The sequence below is a fragment of the Marmota flaviventris genome, chromosome 3 (genome assembly GCF_047511675.1).
Source record: "Marmota flaviventris isolate mMarFla1 chromosome 3, mMarFla1.hap1, whole genome shotgun sequence".
NCBI lineage: Eukaryota > Metazoa > Chordata > Mammalia > Rodentia > Sciuridae > Marmota > Marmota flaviventris.
Window position 1 is genome coordinate 99,237,127 of NC_092500.1, and position 22,282 is coordinate 99,259,408.

Here is a 22,282-nt window from a genome sequence, read left to right on the forward strand (position 1 = left end):
ATTGGCAGCCATTATGAAGTCAAACAACAACAAGTGCTGGCGAGGATGTGGGGAAAAGGGTACACTTGTACATTGCTGGTGGGACTGCAAATTGGTGCAGCCAATTTGGAAAGCAGTATGGAGATTTCTTGGAAAGCTGGGAATGGAGCCACCATTTGACCCAGCTATTCCCCTTCTCGGTCTATTCCCTAAAGACCTAAAAAGAGCATGCTACAGGGACACTGCTACATCGATGTTCATAGCAGCACAATTCACAATAGCTAGACTGTGGAACCAACCTAGATGCCCTTCAATGGATGAATGGATAAAAAAAATGTGGCATTTATACACAATGGAGTATTACTCTGCATTAAAAAATGACAAAATCATAGAATTTACAGGGAAATGGATGGCATTAGAGCAGATTATGCTAAGTGAAGCTAGCCAATCCCTAAAAAACAAATGTCAAATGTCTTCTTTGATATAAGGAGAGTAGCTAAGAACAGAGTAGGGTCGAAGAGCATGAGAAGAAGATTAACATTAAACAGGGATGAGAGGTGGGAGGGAAAGGGAGAGAGAAGGGAAAATGCATGGAAATGGAAGGAGACCCTCAGAGGTATACAAAAGTACATACAAGAGGAAGTGAGGGGAAGGGGAAAAATAATACAAGGGGGACAAACGAATGTCAGTAAAGGGGGCAGAGAGAGAAGAGGGGAGGGGAGGGGAGGGGAGGGGAGGGGAGGGGGGATAGTAGAGGATAGGAAAGACAGCAGAATACAACAGACACTAGTATGGCAATATGTAAATCAATGGATGTGTAACTGATGTGATTCTGCAATCTGTATATGGGGTAAAAATGGGAGCTCATAACCCACTTGAATCAAATTGTGAAATATGATATATCAAGAACTATGTAATGTTTTGAACAGCCAACAATAAAAAAAAAAAATAAAAAAAATAAAAAAAATGTAAAAAATGATTTTGAAAATTATTAGAAATTAACATAAAATTAAAATTGTTTTCAAATGGGAAAAAACGAGGAAGAGAGAAATAAAGATTTTTCCAGATAAACAAACATTGAGGAATTTTGTCACCACTTTGAACTTTTTACAACATGCTAATGAAAGGTGTATTTCAAACAGAAGGATACTAAACAACAACACAAAACCATAAGAAAACACAAGAAAAATTTCACTGGTGAAAATAAAGATAAAAATACAGCAAAATGTGATGCTATCAAAGTTATATACAAGTCACTTTTAACTCTAGTATGAATGTGAGAAGACAAAAATATTCACAGAATTATAATGCAAAACACTGATACATGGATGTACACAAAACAAGAAGTAAATTCTGATGTTAACAGCATAAATAGGGGGATGAGAATGAAAGTATTGGATTTGTATATAATTGATATTATTTCAAAAAACTTATATTAAAAAATAAGAAGAAAAAATTCAAGGTATACAACTATAAAAAATCATCAAATCACAAAAAGAGAGGATAAGAGGAACAAATAACTTCAAAGGAGACTAAAAACATTTAACAAAATGGCAATATGCACTAATAATGGAAACACAGATGCTAACAAATGTAAAGATGTTCTGTGTTCATCGATTGGAAGGACTAACATTGTTAAAATGTTCAGAGTACTCAGAACATTTTCATTGAAATAAGTAAAACAATCCTAAAATTCAGAGAGAATCATAATTCATGCATATGCAGTCAACTAATCTTCAAAAAGTTTACCAAGAAGGCACAATGAGTAAAGAATAGTTTTTTTTAAGTAAATGGTTCTGTTAAAAACTGTGTATCGGGGCTGGCATGTGTGCGGCCCGGGTTCGATCCTCAGCACCACATACAAACAAAGATGTTGTGTCCGCCGATAACTAAAAAATAAATAAAAATAAATAAATAAAAATAAATAAAAACTGTGTATCTACAGACAACAGAATGAAAATAGAGCTTTATCCTTCTGTGCACAAAGATAGAGTCAAAATAGATTAAAGACTTAAATGTAATACTGAATTATAAAGTTACTAACAGAAAACCAAGAGAAAAACCTTCTGGCCTTAGCAAGGATTTCTTGTACATGGCAGTAAAATTACAGAAAACAAAAGAATAAAGAAGTGGGATTATGTTGAAATAAAAAACTTCTGCATAGCAGGAAACAACAAAATGAAAGGGCAATGTACAGAATGGTAGAAAATATTTGCAAACTATATACTGAATAAATGATTAACATCCAAATACATGATGAACTCCTGAGACAGCAAAGAAACTTATATTACCCAAGGCAATAAGGGGCAAAAGTTACTCAATATACATTTCTTGGGATCCAACATGGTGGCGGGCGCAGAGAGATCAAGTCTCTGACCTCTTCAGCTGCGCGGGCATAGGGAGTCTTAAACCGTCTAAATGCTGTTTGCTCAGGATCACTAGGCAATGCTGAGCTGACGTGATCTGGGGCAAACAGTCTGGGCCTCTCAGAACACACACCGAGCCCGGATCGGCTGAATTCAAGCTCCCATTCGCCTGCGACTCGCAGACAAACCGCTGTGACTCAGCACTAAACGATCCGGCTGAAAAAACTGGTCGGCCTTTCTGAACCTGCGGAGGTTAATACCAACTGAGCCTTCATAGGCAGTGGCCACAGGATTGAGACGGGGCTTGGGAGAGCCAGTCAGGACCCACCCGTTGCATTGGTCACCCAGCAAAGGGAACGAACTGTCGCCATTTGCATGGGATACCACCATGGCAGAGAACTGACATCACCAGAATGCAGCGGAGAAGATAACTTCATTGAAACCGGCGGCGACAGGTGTGTAACCCCCTAGCCCTCCCTCTCCACACAGCGGGGAAACCTCAAGGGCCCCTCCCAGCTCTCCCGTGAGCGTGATAGTCAGACCAAGGGAATCAGGAGTGGCGGGGGACCCACGGCGCAGAACCTCCGGCTACCACTCCCACCAGTGCTGACAACTGAGGTCTCTTGCACTAGCTACTGGGGGTGTGGCTACCGGAGGGCAAGCAAAATTTTCTGAGGGTTCTCAGCCCCAAGCTCCACAAACTTAGGGTCTGAGGGAATGGCAAACAGGGAGAGTGTGCCCAGTCATTCAAGAAAATAGGGCTCCCGGGAGTAGCAGACCTGGCGTGTAGCCAGTATTGTGGTGAGCGTCACTGGTGAGCGGGGCCTGGCTGGAGGAAAAGTGGGGAAGTGACTAGACACAAGAGAAGGCCCTAGGCACTCAGGATTGGAGACCTGCCCAGTCTGTGAGGAGGAGCTGCTGCACAGTGATTGGTTCCCGCATATTGAGAGGAGAAGCTTGGCCCAGTGGGCACAGCTCCACCTACTGGAAGAAAAGTTAATCAAACTCTAAGACTGCATTTATTAATTTTTTTTTTATTTGGGTTTTTTTTTCATTTTCATTTTTAAATTTATTTATTTATTTTTAAATATTTATTATTTTTTTTATTTTTTATTTTAATTTTTTTGATTATTTTTTAAATTTTTTTTCTTTTCTATTTTTTTCTTTTGTCTTTTCATTTCTTTCCAATTTCCTTATTCCCCCTTCCTTGAATTCTACCTGCTTACTCTCATTCTCTTTAGTGACTTCTTCCCTTCCCTTCTAATACCTTTCCTCCCAAGCATCAAATAAATTTATAGGAGTAAACAGTAACTCAGCAGTCAAACAGAACAAGAAGTAACATGAGCAGCATGAAAAAGCAAGGAAGAAAAGGAGTACAAACAATGCAGGACAGCCTAAATATTCAGGAGGACCTAGAGGCATCAGAAAAATGGTCAAATAAAGAACTCAAGGAATACCTTAGACAGATGGAATGGAATCTTAAAGAGGATATGAGACAGCAAATTCAGACAATGAAAGAACACATTGAAAATGAATTACATAAACAGATAAAAGAAGCAAATAAGCATCTTTATCAGGAGATAGAGATTATAAAAAAATTGAAGAATAATTCTAGAAATGAAGGAAACTATAAACCAAATCAATATACATTTCTTCAAAAAAGTTTATGGAAGCCAGGCATGGTGGTGCATGCCTGCAAATTCAGCGACTTGGGAGTCTGAAGTAGAAGGATAGCAAGTTTGAGGCCAGTCTCAGCAATTTAGTGAGATACTGTCTGGAAGTTCATTCCAAGGAGGGTGGCATAGTGCTAGGGTCTTTGGGGACAGGCCTGGATACCGGAGCAGCTGGAATGTAGGATGAGAGGGTGCCTACAGGTAGAGTAGAGGGTGACCTAAATTAATAGGGACCAGTTGTGGGGCTGGTCTGGAGCTAGACTATGAATATGTGTGTGCCCTCCTGAAACCTGAGTTGGAAAAGGCTGGGATGAGAATGGAGATGTGATGGGAAAGGAGACTCCATCAGAAAGTACCAACCTAGATTTTCAGGCACTGAGTGACACCATCTTACTAATATCACTTCCAGAATATTCTATATACTTAATAATAAATCTAAAATAGCCAAATTTATAGAAGTAGAGTGGAAAGTGGGGGTGGAGGACAATGGATATATTTTTAGTTATATAAGATGAAGAAACCCTAGAAATCTATATTAAAGCATTAAAGCATAGAATCCATAGTTAATAAAGCATATGTGAGTGTATGTGTGTATAAGACTATATATATAGTCTTATATATAGCTGATAAGACTATATGTGTGTGTATATGTATGTAGATATATATGTGTGTGTGTGTATATATATATATATATATATATATATATATATATATATATATATATAACAAATTTGTATACTTAAACATTTGCCAAGTGTAGATCTTATGTTACATATACTTATCACTCTCAAACACACACACACACACACAGAATAATAATATATAAGAGGGCAAGAGGCAACATTTCGAGATGCTGGAGATTATATATATATATATATAAATATATATATCTCCACCACTTTTGCAAATATGGTGACCAAAAGAATGATCTTTAGTTTAAATTAAACCTCACTTATTATCAATTAGAATTAGAATCTTTGAATGTGGCAGGGAGGTGGGGGTGGGGGGTCAGTCTCAGGAAGATGGAAGGGTAGTCAGTAGACTACAGCAAAGAGACCAAGGAAAAGGAAAAGGGAAATACTTGGAATTATATAGGCCAAATTATATTGTTATATTCTGTTCATGTACAAATATGTAACAAATTTTACCATTATCTACAACTATAATGCACTAATAAAAATATGGGAAAACTTTTAAAAAAATAAAAGAAGAGAATTAGCATCTTTTGCACTTTGATGATACACTTTTCAATGTGCATTAAAACATCATACTTTTTACCCATTTCTTCTTACTGATTGTAAGGAAAATAAAAGAAGACACAGAGACAAGATCCAGAGGCAGGAAAAGAAGTGGCTCCTTATCTAAGCGACATGTTTATTTATACAAACAGGTTACGTTAGGTCATTAGTACCACAACTACATCTTTGTTTAGAGTATCAGTAAGGTTGCTTATTTTGCAGTTACATTCTACAGTTGCAATAAAGGATGTTAGGAGCTTTGTGCAGCTCTCAAGAATGTCCATTGTATAAAGTTCCTATTACATGGACAGATTTAAGTTCAGTGAAACATTGTGGTTTTCTAACATGAGAGTCCCTTTGATCCCAGGAGCTGTGTGCCTGAGATGAAGGTTGAGGCTGATAAGATTCTAACACAGAGCTTTCTTGTGAAGGACATTGCTACAGTGGCCAGTCATCCTGTGTCTTTACATAGAATTTTCCCAGCAGCAAGCCATTCTGCGTCTTTGCACAGAAATTCCTAGCAGCCAGGCATTCTGTGCCTTTGCACAGAAACTTCCTAGTCACCAAGCATGCCACAATCATGATTTATCAGAGACCCCAATTCCTAACACAGAACACCTACAACTGATCTATTGTAGTCTTAATATACAGAACTATACATCAGTATTTTTTTTTTACATAAATTATAAATACATTGCTTTTCTTCTGTAAGGGTAAATCAATTATTTTCAATGTTGGTCTTCATTTGTATTTTCCTGTCTTTATCAAAGATTGAAAATTCAGGCATTTACATTGGCACATGCCTGTAATCCAAGCAGCTTGGAGGCTGAGACAAGAGGATCACAAGTTCAAAGCCAGCCTCAGCAACTTGGCAATGCTGTAAGCAACTTAGTGAGACCCTGTTTCAAAATAAAAAATAAAAAGAGCTTGTGATGTGACTCAATAGTTAGACACCCCTAAGTTCAATAGTATCCCCCCTCAAAAGGATTAAAATTCACTCACTGTTTTCTTCTATTGTATGTATTATTCATGTTCATTATTTCATTTACCTGTAAATTTTTACACATAGGAATTTTTTTCCCAAAGAATATCCAGTTGTTCACACACGATTTGTTGAATATTCTACAGTTTATTGTCAGATTGACTCACTTCAGTCAATTTTGTGGAACTTAGAATGGCTGGAGAAAGCAATTACTAGTTAATAAATAGAGTGAAATTTAGTTTATTAAAGTGTATCTCATATTATAACTACAGAAATTATCTTAAATATGTATATACTTATATTAAAATTATAATTTTGATTATTCCAGAAAAAGAAAAATTATAAATATGGTGCTATGAGAATTATAATAGGGGAAATTGACCTAGTTTAAGAGTTCCCTGAAGTCTTCCTAAAGGAATACAGATTGAGATAGACGTTAAAGTGTTGAAGTCCTTTATTAGGTAAAGAAAACAGGGAAAGAGCAGACCACCAGGGGAGCTCAGGCCCCAGCAGATCCACCCACACTAACCTGCATGAGACCTAGGCTCACAGTAGGCCTGGGTCTATCCTGCCACCCACAGACACCCGCTGGAGCTCAGGCTCTTTCAACCAGGAACATCTCTTTCAACAAGCAGATCACTTAGGTCCGCCCCAGATCTGCCCACACTGACAAAAGTGAGACCCAGGCCCAGGGTAGGTCTGAATTTGCAACCCCCACCCGCCACCTGGGAGCCCAAGCCTAACCCACTTTCATCTTGAAAAACTGCAGACATTGCCATAGCTGTCCCCATGCAGAAACCCCTTCCTTTTGATAATAGAGAGAGCCTAGAAGCAGCTGAATCTCAGAACAGGCATTTCAAAGACAGTGTAAGGCCCACCCTTTCAGCCCCATCTCTGTAAGACGTTGCATCCATCTTGTGGCTCCTCCAATATTATCTCGAGTTTCCTCTGCTTTTGCTGCTACCATCTTTAGTTGAAGTAGCATATATTGAGGGACACCAGCAGGGTCTGAAAGCCCAGTATCAAGGTGAGGTACAGAAAATCTCCATGTGTACTACAAGAATATAGGGAAGAAACTGTCATATCTCAGATCCATACTGCAAGAAAGGAAGACACATAGACAACATGAAAAAACAAGGGAGGAAAGTGTCCCAAACAAACAAGGATACTACAATAACAGAACCCATGGACAGCACAGTTGATAAAATGTCAGAGGAGTTCAGAAGGTTTATAATTAAAATGATCTGTACATTAAAGAATGACCTAAATGAGCAAATATAGGCAAAAATTGGTCACTCCAACAAAGAGATAAGAGAGCAAATACAGGTAGCAAAAGATTACTTCAAAAAACAGAGACTATGGAAAAAAACAAACCAGAAATCCTTGAAATAAAGGAAACAATAAACCAAATAAAAAAACTCAATAGAAAGTTTAACCAACAGAATAGATCACTTGGAAGAAAGAACATCAGATAATGAAGACAAAGTAAACAACCTGGAAAATAGAGTTGACCACACAGTGAAGATGGTAAGAAACCATGAGCAGAACATCCAAGAATTATGGGCAGCATTAAAAGACAAAAATCCAAGATTTATAAGGGATAGAGAAAGGCACAGAGTTTCAAACCAAAGGAATGCACAGTCTCTTCAATGAGATAATAGCAGAAAAATTCCCAAGCATGAAGAATGAATTGGAAAACCAAATACAAGAGGCTTACAGGACACCAAATGTACAAAATTACAACAGGTCTACACCAAGGAACATTATAATTAAAATGCCTAGCATACAGAATAAGGATAGAATCTTAAAAGCTGCAAGAGAGAGGAATCAGATTACATGTAGGGGGAGACAAATTCATATCTCAGCAGATTTTTCAACCCAGACCCTCAAAACCAGGAGATAATAGAACATATGGAACAACACATACCAAGCTCTAAAAGAAAATGGATGCCAACCACTAATCTTCTATCCAGCAAAATTAAGCTTTAGATTTGATGATGAAATAAAAATCTTCCATGATAAACAAATTTAAAAGAATTTACAATTAGAAAGCCTGCACTACAGAACATCCTCAGCAAAATATTCCATGAAGAGGAAATGAAAAACAATGATGAAAATCAGCAGAGAGAGGCATTACACTAAAGGAAAAACTAATCAGAGAAGAAACCAAGTCACGTTAAATACCAAAAATAAACAAAAATGTCTAGGAATACAAATCATGTCTCAATAATAACCCTGAATGTTAATGGCCTAAACTCTAAACTCACCAATCAAAATACAAACACTAGCAGATTGTATAAAAACAACAACAACAAAACAAAACAAAACAAAACAAAACCCAACAACATGTTGCCTCTAAGAGACTCATCTCATAGGAAAAGAAATCCATAGACTGAAGGTGAAGGGTTGGGAAAAATCATACCACTGACTTTGACTGTGGAAGCAAGCAGGGGTTTCCATCCTCATATCAAATAAAGTAGACTTCAAACTAAAGTCAATCAAAGGGATAAAGAAGAACACTACATACTGCTCAAGGGAACCAAACACCAACAAGCCTTAAAAATTATAAATACAGATGCTCCAAGCAATGGAGCATCTATGTTAATCAAACAAACTCTTCTCAAGTTCAAGGGTCAAATAGACCACAACACAATAATTTTGAGTGACTTTAACACACCTCTTGCACCATGATTATGCACCATGATCAAGTGGGATGTATCCCAGGGATGCAAGGTTGATTCAACATATGGAAATCAATAAATGTAATTCATCACATCAATAGACTTAAAGGTAAGAACCATATGATCATCTCAATAGATGAAGAAAAAACATTTGACAAAATACATCACCCTTTCATGTTCAAAACGCTAGAAAAACTAGGGATAACAGGAACATATCTCAACATTGTAAAAGCTATCTGTGCTAAGCCCCAGGTCAACATCATTATAAATGGGGAAAAATTGAAAATATTCTCTCTAAAAACTAGAACAAGACATGGATGCCCTCTTTCACCACTTCTATTTAACATAGTTCTTGAAAGACTGGCCAGAACAACTAGACAGACAAAAGAAATTAAAGGGACATGGATAGGTAAAGAACTTAAATTAGCACTATTTGCCAACAGTATGATTCTATACCTAGAAGACCCAAAAAGTTCTACCAGAAAACTTCTAGAACTTGTAAATGAATTAAGCAAAGTAGCAGGATATAAAATCAGCACCCATAAATCAAAGGCATTTCTGTATATCAGTGACAAATCCTCTGAAAGGGAAATGAGGAAAACTATTTACAATAGTATCAAAATATATAAAGTACTTGGGAATCAACTTAATGAAAGAGGTGAAAGACCCCTACAATGAAAACTAAAGAACACTAAAGAAAGAAATTAAAGAAGACTTTAGAAGATGGGAAGATCTACCTTGCTTTTGGAGAGGCAGAATTAATATTGTCAAAATGACCATACTACCAAAAGCATTATTCAGATTTAATGCAATTCCAATCAAAATCCCAATGGCATTCCTCATAGAAATAAAAAAAGCAGTCATGAAATTTATCTGGAAAAATGAGAAACTCAGAATAGCCAAAGCAATCCATAGCAAGAAGAGTGAAGCAGGTGGCATCACTGTACCAGATCTTAAATTATACTACAGAGCAATAGTAACAAAAACACCCTGGTATTGGCACCAAAACATACATATAGTAGACCAATAGTACAGAATAGAGGACACAGAGACTAACCCACAAAATCACAGTCATTTAAATTAGACAAAGGTGCCATAAACATACCTTGGAGAAAAGATAGATTCTTGAAGAAATGGTGCTGGGATAATTGGAAATCCATAAGCAACAAAATGAAATTAAACCCCTATCGCTCACCATGCACAAAACTCAAAGTGGATCAAGACCTAGGAATCAAACCAGATACACTGCACCTATTATAAAAAACATAGGCCCAAATCTCTATCGTGTTTGATCAGGCCCCAACTTCCTTAATAAGACTCCTATAGCACAAGAATTAATATCAAGAATCAATAAATGGGATGGATTCAAAATAAAAAGCTTCTTACCACTTCTATTCAACATCGTTCTTGAAACACTAGCCAGAGCAATTAGACGAAAAAAATTAAAGGCATAAATATAGGAAAAGAAGAACTTAAATCAGCATTATTTGCCGATGACATGATCTATACCTAGCAGACCCAAAAAGTTCAACCAAGAAACTTCTAGAACTAGTAAATGAATTCAGCAAAGTGGCAGGATATAAAATCAATATCAATAAATCAAAGGCATTCCTGTATATCAGTGACAAATTCTCTGAATGGAAATGAGGACAACTACTCCATTCATAATATCCTCAAAAAAATTAAAATACCTGGGAATCAACCTAACAAAAGAGGTGAAAGATCTATACAATGAAAACTACAGAACCCTGAAGAAAGAAATAGAAGAAGACCTTAGAAGATGGAAAGATTTACCTTGCTCATGGATTGGTAGAATTAATATTATTAAGATGGTCATATTACCAAAAGCACTTTACAGATTCAATGCAATTCCCATCAAAATCCCAATGACATTCCTTGCAGAAATAGAAAAAGCAATCATGAAATTCATCTGGAAAAACAAGAGACCCAGAATACCTAAAGTAATTCTAAGCAGGAAAAGTGAAATTGGTGATATTACAATTCCAGATTTTAAACTATACTATAGAGCAATATTAACAAAAACAGCATGGTACTGGCACCAAAACAGGCTGGTAGACCAATGGTACAGAATAGAGGACACAGAGACAAATACACAAAATTACAACTACCTTATATTAGACAAAGGTGCTAAAAACATGCAATGGAGAAAGGATAGCATCTTCAACAAATGGTACTGTGAGAACTGGAAATCCATATGCAACAAAATGAAATTGAATCCCTTTCTCTCACCATGCACAAAAGTTAACTCAAAATGGATCAGGGAGCTAGGAATCAGACCAGAGACTCTGCAACTAATAGAAGATAAAGTTGGCCCTAATCATCACTTGGGGGCAGGCCCCAAATTTCTTAATAAGACACCTATAGCACAAGAGTTAAAACCAAGAATAAACAAATAGGATGAATTCAAACTAAAAAGTTTTTTCTCAGCAAGAGAAATAATATGTGAGGTGAATAGGGAGCCTACAACCTGGGAACAAATTTTTACCCCTCAAACATCAGATAGAACTCTAATCTCTAGAGTATACAAAGAACTCAAAAAGTTAAACAACAAAAAAGCAAATAACCCAGTCAACAAATGGGCCAAGGACTTGAACAGAAACTTCTCAGAATAGGATATACAATTAATCAACAAATACATGAAAAAATGCTCACCATCTCTAGCAATCAGAGAAATGCAAATTAAAACTACTCTAAGATACCATCTCACTCCAATAAGAATGGCAGTCATTATGAAGTCAAACAATAAGTGCTGGCGAGGATGCGGGGGGCGGGGGAAAGGTACACTCATACATTGCTGGTGGGACTGCAAATTGGTGTAGCCAATTTGGAAAGCAGTATAGAGATTCCTTGGAAAGCTGGGAATGGAACCACCATTTGACCCAGCTATTCCCCTTCTTGGACTATACCCAAAAGATCTAAAAAGAGCATACTACAGGGACACAGCCACATCAATGTTTATAGCAGCACAATTCACAATAGCTAGAATGTGGAACCAACCTAGATGCCCTTCAATAGATAAATGGATTAAAAAAATGTGGCACTTATACACAATGGAATATTATTCAGCACTAAAAAATAACAAGATCATGGCATATGCAGGGAAATGGATGGCATTAGAGCAGATTATGCTAAGTGAAGTTAGCCAATCCCTAAAAAACAAATGCCGAATGTCTTCTCTGATGTAAGGGGGGTGACTCAAAATGGGATAGGAGGAAGGATATGAGAAGAAGACTACCACTAAATAGGGAAGAGAGGTGGGAGGGAAAAAGAGGGAGAAGGGGAGTTACACGGAAGATGGAAGGAGAACCTCATTGTTATACAGAATACATGTATGATGTTGTGATGAGAAAAAGAAAAAAAAGTGTGTCACATTAGATTGGATAGAGAGAAAGGATGGGAGAGGAGGGGAGGAGTAGGGAGGATAGGAAGGGCAGCAGAATAGAATAGACATTATGATTGAGGTATGTACATTCCATGTATGTATTATATGTCAAAATACATTCTGCTGTCATGTATGACTAAAAAAAATAAAAAATTAATCGTATGGTAAAAAAATAAAATAAAAAAATAAAAGCTTCTTTTTTTTTTTTTTGAAAAGGCATTTCTTTTTTAAATACCTTTATTTAATTAATTATTGTATTTATTTTTATGGAATGCTGAGGATCAAACCCAGGGCCTCACACATGCTAGGTGAGTGCTCTACCGCTGAGCCACAACCCCAGCCCCAAAAAGCTTCTTCTTAACAGAGGAAACAATCTGTGAGGTGACTATAGAGCCTACTAATTTGGAACAAATTCTTAACCACACGCATGTCAGATAGAGCACTAATGTCTAGAATACATAAAGAACTCAAAAATTTTAACACCAAAAAAACCAAATAACCCAATCAATAAATGGGCCAAGGAACTGAAAAGACACTTCTCAGGATAAAATATACAATAAAAATATATAAAATAATGTTCAACATCTCTAGCAATTAGAGAAATGCAAACAAAAACTACTCTAAGATTTCATCTCACTCTAGTCAGAATGGCAGCTACTAAGAATATAAACAACAAGTGTTGGCGAGGATGTGGGGGAAAAGGCACACTCATACATTTCTGGTGGAACTGCAAATTGGTGCAGCCAATATGGAAAGCAGTATGGAGAATCCTTGGAAAACTGGTAATGGAACCATTATCTGACCCAGCCATCCCACTCCTTGGTGTGTACCCAAAGGACTTAAAAACAGCATATTACAGGGACACAGCCACATCAGTGTTTATAGCAGCACAATTCACAATAGCTAAACTTCAGAACCAACCTAGATGCCCTTCAGTAAATGAGTGGATAAAGAAAATGTGGTATATATACATAATGGAATATTATTCAGCATTAAAAGAAAATAAAATAATGGCATTTGCAGGTAAATGGATAGAGCTGGAGAATATAATGCTAAGTGAAATTAGCTAATCCCAAAAAACCAAATGCCGAATGATTTCTCTGATTTAAGTATGCTGATTCAAAATATGCTGTGGAAGTAGGGGTGATGGAAGGATAAGTAAACTCTAGATAGCACAAAGGAGAAAAGGGGAGGGAAGGGAAGAGGGGGGCATAGGGGTAGAAAAGATGGTGGAATGTGGTGGTCATCATTAGCCTAAGTACATGTTATGAAGATATGAATGGTGTGACTCTACTTTGTGTACAACCAGAGATATGAAAAATTGTGCTTTATATGCGTAATGTGAATTGTAATGCATTCTGTTGTCATATATAACAAATTAAAAAAAGACAAAATTATATTTTAGTAAATAGTGAATTTGGACATTTAAAAAAAGAAAAGGGGGAGATTGTGTTTAGGTGAAGACATTGAGACATACTAAGTCCAACTGATCACCTCTAGGGTTCTTTATTAACAAGTTTCAAGTGGTGAGGTGACATTTACCTATATGGGGACATACGTAAAGGTTAATATCATTTTTTTCTCTGTTTTTTTCCCTCCCTATTTCCCTCCCTCCTTTTCTCACTCCTCCTCCTTGTTTTTTTTTCCAGTCCTGGAAATTGAACCTAGGACCTTAATATGCTACGCAAGCTCTCAGATAAGCTACACTCTAACCCTCTATTTTATTTCAGAATTATTGAGCTTAAATAGTGCATATTTGTGGCATTAAGAGATGTTAAGTGACAAGGAACTTTATCAGCTGAAAACTAAAGGAGAAATATTTTTAGCATACATACATTTATAAACATCTGCTCACATGGGCCAATGGAAGCATTGAGAATGAAGGAAGATACTAAACAAGTATAGAATAAGGGAAATTTTTAAGATGAGAGTGATGAATAACATTGAATACTATTGAGAGCTCAGATAAAAGAGAAGTTTGAGGGTCCATTAAGTGGATCAAAGAACAGTACAGATGCCTCAGAGTTATAGGGGTTATAGGGAGAGGAGTCAGATTACAATGGAATGAATGAAAAGTGAGTGTAAGCTCAAATGCAGGTGACATTTTGGGAAATTTTCTCTGCTTCAGAGTATTAGAAAATGAGGATAGTAGGTATATTGAAATTTGAGATCAGATGAGGTTAGAAATCCCATGCAATTTTTAGTTAATGGGGATAATACTATTAAGAAAAAATATTCAAAGGGAACACATGTGACAAGTAGTACATGATTCATGGGTGGCAGGAAAAAATGAATCAGAGATGAAATGAACTTTATCAAACAGTAAGAAGAAAGCAGCTTTCTAACAGGACAGAATGGGATTAGGAAGAACGTACATGTGAGGAAGTAGCTATGACAGTTTTAGTCTGATAACCTGATGACTCTTAATTCTTTGTGTTATAGATCATCTTTTGAGACTAAGGGGGGGATGTGGAACCCTCATAGATTTGATAGGAGTGAAGAATGCAATAAAATTAATTTCAGAGAATGTGGAAGAGTGATGACCAGAGAAATGTAATAGGATTCCTTTCAGTGTCAACACAATTTTGTATTGTTGACAGTGAATTTATGTCCCAGTAAATCTGACTTATTCTGCAAGCACTTGGCTCCTCAGGCACTGACAGAAAAGATGACTTCATATAGGAATATAATTTTGCTGAACAAGTGGGACCAAGAGAAGTTCAGGGGAGTTTCATGTATCAGTAGAAGTGTTTTGAAATAACACCATAGACTCAATTTGGACATGCTTCAGTCTGTGAAGAAAAGTACAGAGTGGTCGATTAAAAGAGTAGATTTGGAGAGAAGCTGGAGAAGCTACTAAAATCATAGCACTTTTCTGTAGGAATGAAATGAATTAATACACTAAAGAGGTGATGTGTCTACAGGTGGGACACTTTTAAGAGGTCATTTTGAGGTTTTAACATTTAAAAAGTTATGACAAGGGCTAAGGCATAATAATCATGTTATACTACATTATACTATAATATCTGAAATATCAATACTATGAAGACTTTAATAGAGATGAAAGATTCAAAGATTAAGATAAAATCCCTCCCACAGGATTAGTTGACTGGGTGGCATGGAAGAGAAGATATTTGAAGGTGGGAGGGCAAAGAGACTAAGGGCCAGGTCAAGAAGGATAGTGCACAGGGGCACTGAAGAATAAGAGATTGTGAGTCATCATGGATGAAATGAGAGAATTCTTGGGGGATACAGGCAACATGAAAAAGAAAAAATTAAACTTTTGTGGGGCTCATAAATAAGGGTAGAGGTTTAGGGAGATTTATATGAGTACCATGGTTCTGAGTCATTAGATACAAGGAAAGTCAAATTGGAAATGTAGAGTACGATAGGTATTTTTTTTTTCATATTCACAAGCTTGTAACCACTGAATTTATTAAATTACATCTGGGGGAGAAAATAGTTTCTATAAAAGTATGATATGCTATGTGTAAATGGTAGAAAGATCAATAGAGGGGAGAGAATAGGAGAGGGAGAGAGGAGGGGAAGAAGAGGAACTGGTGACTGAGTTAGAACAAGATATATTTCATGCTTTTATAATTACATCAAAAAGGAGCCTACTGTCATGTATAATTAAAAAAATTAAAGAAATAAAAAAACTATTATACATTTTTGATAAACAGCAATGTGAGATAATTATGTGACTACAGCTTTTTAATTTTGATAATTTGAACTTTTTATTTAAATTATTTTCCTTCAAATTTTTAAATTTTAAATGATATAATTATTGATTATTCTATACCAGATTGTACTATACTACATTATGCTCTAATATAGAAAATGCAAACTTTATGAATGGATTCTGGTAAGCTTTCACTGAGAATTATTAATCATAAGTTCAGTGAAATGGTAAAAAATCACTTCTACTTGGACAAATCTACACACTACTGTGCATATTCTGTGGGATTCTTGTTATGTCACCCATAATACAGCATGCAGATTGGTTGAATTTTCTTTCTAAGACCTCTGACTTAAAAGGGTATTTCTTATTTAACAGCCATGAATTTTTACATTTTCTCACTCATTTTTATTAATAGGGAAGATATATGATTTATGAAATATTTTGCAAAGTATCAAAGTTGGCAACCTATTGCAGTCAAATTTTCATTCCCTAACATGTACATTGTGGGGGAGGTGACCTACAAATCAGAAGCTATAAGAACTTCCTTTGTTTTTTCTCACAGACCATGATTCACAATTACTCTGTCATTTTTATTTTTTTTTTAAAAATCTAAGATCTTGCCTGGATATTTTTACATCAGATTATTAGTCATAGAATTTTACAAATTCAGCGCGACTATTTTACATTGCTTCATACATAAGATTCTCTTACAAAGCACTCAGATTGATTCTGCAATAGGTGAGTATAAGTGCTTTCACTTATTTGCTTCTTTTAAATTATAGATATCTGTCATTATTCAATAATAATTCAGATCACAATACAGAATGTGTTAAATGATAGATTGGAGAGAAAATAGTTTCTGTAAAAATAAGTAGTTTTTCATTGGCAAGCAATAGTGTAAGGTCTGAATCAAGCTATGCTTTTCTTTGTTTCTTTTGTCCTGGAATTTTTTTTTTTTTTTTTAGTTTTTAACCATGCATCTAGCCTCTTTTCTCAAATTAAAATTTTGAATAACCCATCATTTTCTCACTATTTTAAAGTGTTTGATAAACAGATGCGCATATTATTAGACTTTGAAACTTACAAGTTTCTTTCCAGAATGGCGAATAATATAATTTGTATATTATACAGACCCAGGTGAAAATGATGGCTGGTTTCTTTTCCTGCACATTGTACAACTTACACAATTGTATTTGGTTTAAAATATTTACTGATTTTATGGATAAATGTCATATCATTGATATTTTTGTTTGGATTTCTTTCATTAGCTATGAAATATGTCTTTTCCAATACTTATCTGTGAGATACTTCTTCCCATTACCAATAAAAGTGATGTATTGTATCTATACTTTGCCTTAACTCTTTTCCTCACAGGCATGTGGCCTATTACTTGTACTATCTTTCCATTCTTTTTATTGTGTCTTGGTTTGGATTTAAAAATTTTGCTTTCTCCAAAGTTTGTTCAAGTATGTTTTGAACAAATTTTTCATCTGATTCTATCACTATGCTTACTTTTTAATCTATTCTTACAATAATGGATTTTTTTCATTTCTCCCCACACAAAATTTATTTAACTATCTCAAATACTTAAACCGAAACATTCTTATCTTCCCTGTCCTTAAAATAGCTACCATATTTGTTGGTGAAATCTCCTTAAACCTCTTTGAAGAAAGCAATTTGACAAAAAATGTAAAAAAAATCCTTAGTTTTTTTTTTTTTATAAATTTCAGTTTGGTTTTTATTTTAGGGAAAAAAAAATAACCATGAGTGTGGAAAAGTGTTTTATATAAAGTTGTTTGCTTGTTCAATATTTTAAAATTTTCAAAATTTTACCTTTAAACAGCTTTTAACATGAATCTGAACTTTTAATGAAATAAAAAGTAATGCAAAACTTTCAAAACTCAACCTACATATCACCCAATAAACACAGTGTATTACAAATCTTGTTCTGCTTTGCATTTTAAGGACATATTGTATGTTAAGTAATTGATTTTCTTCCAAGATATAGATGAACCATAACTTTTTCATGACTCCCTTATAGATCATCATTTTTGTTGATAGTCTTTATACATTTTTTGTTTTCCAATGTATTAGTTAGAAAAAAGTAATAGTGACCAAAACCATGTGTACACAACTTCAAACATGTGTTTACTATTTGTGTCAGAAAATTATTTAAAGGGGAAAGTGAAAAGTCAGAATATTTTGTTTTAATTATAGTGATAAATAATTTTCTAGACACAATCATTTGCTAATTCAAAAAAATTGTTCATTGTTAAAATAGTGTTTTATAGGTGAATATTGTTCTATTATTTTAATTTGCATTTATGTATTTCTAAAGGAACATTTCCATTTTGTATTGGATTTTGTGAATTCCTCTTTCTTTCTTTCTTTTTTTTTGTTGTTGTTGTTGGTTATCTGTGAGGCAATTCTTTCCATTAACAACAAAAGTGATGTATTTAAACTTTACCTCATAGGTATGGGGCCTAACTCTTTTCCTCATAGGTATGGGCCCTATTACTTGTATTATTTTTCCATGTTTTTTATTGGGTGAATTTTTCCCATGTTTCTTGGGAAAATTAATGGCATTAATGATACTATTAATTTCAATAGTCTATGTGTGTGCCTCTGGGGTGTATGTGTGTGCGAGTGTGTACAAATAGATATGGCCTGTTTCAGCAGAAAAGTTGTTACAAACAGAATTACAAACAGAATTTCCCAAGTTTCTGAGTTGTCATTCTTTTAATAGTAGACTCCTCTGAATAATACATTATTTCAGGATAACTTTCCTACCTACTTGATTTTAAATAAAGTGAATTATTTAATTGTATTTTTCATTAAAATAATATATTTTTCTATTCCTATGTATCATCTTTATTAATTCTGTATACATTACTAGGGAAGAAAAAAAACTGGATGCTTCTTCATACCTTGTAACTAATTCAAAGAGGAAAAGAAATCTTAGAGCTTTACTAATGGAGAGTAATATAATTCTTTTGACTAAGGAAGATGGAGGAAGTTCAGAGAAAGATTTAGATTAGCATTTTTCCTTATTTCATCCCTTTAACATCATACTTAAACACTTATGCCTCAAAACTAAGTATTGTTCACTGGTTTAGTGTACAATGAATACTTAACTCTTTTTAACGTTCTGTTGCAGACATTAAAAAACAAAAGAGGCAAGTTATCAAGATTGAGCTGAAGCTGTTTGAGCCTTTTCAAAGAGAAGATACCCCAAAATAAGCAAAATGAATGCATAATAAATAAACAAGAGGGCATTAGTACAGGACTGAAATTTTCCAAATCTCAACAGAAGCAAATGCCCAATACAGACCAGAATGCTGTCATATTGAGAGAACAGCATTTACAGCTCAGAGAACTGAAATTTAACAGAACATCTGATGTCCGGTAAGGAAAATGCTGTGTTAGAGAAAAAAAAAAAGGTATAGTGCTATAAATTATTTGATAAAAGATACATCTTAATCCTTGAGTTTAGGTTTAGAAGATTACCCATCTCAAAACCATTAAAATAATTTCTAACACACTCTCTTTTTATCACCTTCCTTAGTTCTTTCAGGATACTAACATGGAATAGGCTATCTCTTAAAGTAGTCTGTTCATTTCTTGTATATTATTATTGTCCCAGATTTCAACAGAATTGCACTACTTATTAGAACAATTATACTTAAGTGTATGAAGGTTGTATAAATTCTGTTTCTTTCAATGCTTTTTAATCATTATTGATGCTAGTTTTCAATTCTGTTCAGTCTAATTGAGTCCCACATATGTATAAGATAGATTATAGGAAAAAACGTTGTAAGAATATTTGGAAGTAAAACTTATAAGACTTCATAATTACATAATTGATGAGATAGTGAAGGTAAAATTAAGACAGTAAATATTTTTTACAAAATATTTGAATGAGATTCTTACTTTAAATGATTGAGTAGTTAGAAGCAGTTAATAATTTTCCTCACCATTAGAACAATAGCCTATCACTAATTATTAATCTGATAAAAGTCAAGTGATATCTGGAATTTGGATATCTCTTGGTTGTTCATAAGAAAATTTTCATAAAGAAATGTGATTTAAGAGACTGGACTGTAGGTAGAGGCTGGGACAAGTGAAAAATACTGATAAGCAGGTAAGATTGCAGAGACATGGGAGGGAAACATCTATCATAGAGAAGCGAATATATATGACTTGGGCAGAGGAAGACTCAAGACAAATGAATGTGAATACATGACCATAGAAAAGTAGAAAATAATATAAGGCCACAATAGAAGAATCGTCAAGTAATGTGCAAGGGAAAAAATTATCTCCTTAATTTCTCCCCTCTGTAACTGAATGCACTGGGTTCTCTTTTGGATGAATGCAAAGCCAATGAGTACAACCAGAAGATAAATTAATGGAGAAAGGTTTATTACCTGTAGTGAGTAAGGAGAGCCCTGAAATTATCTCCAAATTGATGTTCTCACCAAAGAAGGGAAGCATAAAGTTTTTTTCCAAGGAGAGTATACATTGTCTTATAGGATCATCTTCAGGGGCAGCACATTTCTGAGCATGTTCAGTACAGGATCCTAATGCAGGAAGAAAAAATAGTGGACACATTTTTGTGTGTATTTAGTTCATAGACTTTAGTTCATGTAGCTCAAGTTTGTAGAGCACAATAAAAGGGTTAATATGGTGGACAAAAATGCTTCTAGGTATGGCCAGTTCCAGGTTATAAATATCATGGACACAAATACTTCTTGGGCATGCTCAATTTGATATTATAGTGAGCTAAGTTTACTCTATGTTCCTAACAGAAAAAAGTGGGAGTGGTTCTGTGACCTTAGTGATCTTGGCTGGTTCTTCATAAGTTTCTCCAAATAGTTTTGGCTGAAACTAAAGGGAAGGACACTTTGAAGGTGATTAAATATAGGAATTTGCCCCTAAAGGTGCCTGTCTTTCTTAGTACACAACACTTCCAAGTCCCTACTTTACTTTGTGAATTCAAGTCTCACCATAATATGTTTCTTTAAAACACAAAACTTAATGGAACTCCAAATCATTTATAAATGCTGACTGGGTGAAGTTTCCCAACACTTTCATGCTTCAAGAAGTAATTCCTACTTTTCACCCAAACATCAATGCAATATCACATTTTTAGAGAAATATTTCCAGGTTTCATGTGTCTAGCTGAAGCCAGTGTGAACATTCAATGTTTCTTGGGAAAAATTAATGGCATTTTTTTTAATCTCAGAAGAGAAAAATGTATTTTATTACTTCCCCTTGACTGATATATATTGATGGAATGGTTAATAAATTAACGTTAAAGATCATGTGGGTTTTAGAAGTCAACATTTTATTTTCATAGCATGTTACTTGCATAACAGTTGTATTTTCTCTAAGTGTACTTTGTCTCTAAATTTACTAGCAGTGAGGAAATGTTTCAGGATTGTCCAAAGTTGATAATTTGTAGATCTCTGGGCAAAAGATGGTCTAAGATGTTGGTGACCTACCATAGATTTCAAGCTGGACAATTTTGGAAGGAGGCAATAGTAGGGGGAAAAATTTGGAGAGCAAGATACTGGGGGTCTTAAGGCAGTTGAAAATTATTAATTTCATGATGATCTCATTGAAGAATTAGAAAATGGAAAGCTGCCCTTTAATTGTGAGATGTAATGGTCCTCAGTTTTTATATTTGTTGATTTCTGGAAAGTGAGAAAACACAATTATTTCTTTCCTATTTTTTTTTTTTTTTTATTTTTAGACCCTGGGTGAAGTTTAGACCCACAGCATGGCATGTGACATCTGGCATCCTAGTAGTCTTGTGTATGGTTTTGCTGACAACAGTGAGTGTCTTGCTTTCAACTGTAAGTAATTAAAAAAGCAAGTGACTCTCTATGAGGCTTTTAAGCCTATTCCAGAAGGCTCTTCCTCAGGTCATAAGCCCTTGGACAGGAGGGCATATTACTCAAAGATTCCTCAGCAGCCCCTGATTACAGGTCTGCATCCTCCAGTCCTTTAATAAATACTCACCAGACAACAAAACACCATTACAGATGTAATGCCGCAGTCTGGCTGGGCACAAAAATAACTGAGCCACCACGAGGCACTTGTAGGTTCAAACAAGAACTACTTTATTGCCAGAACCCCACCGGAACACTCTTGAACTCCCTGGAAAACCCGGGAGAACCAACGGGAACTCAACAGGAACTCCGCGGGAACTCAACAGGAACTCCTTGGGAACTCAACAGGAACTCAAAAGTAGCGGACACCTGAGGCAGCAGGAGCCG

General features: G+C 35.3%; 1 pseudogene; it reads left to right on the forward strand.

Moving 5' to 3' along the window:
- Positions 1-22,282, forward strand: part of LOC114082901 (DNA endonuclease RBBP8-like) — a 71,832-nt pseudogene that overhangs the window by 48,331 nt on the left and 1,219 nt on the right.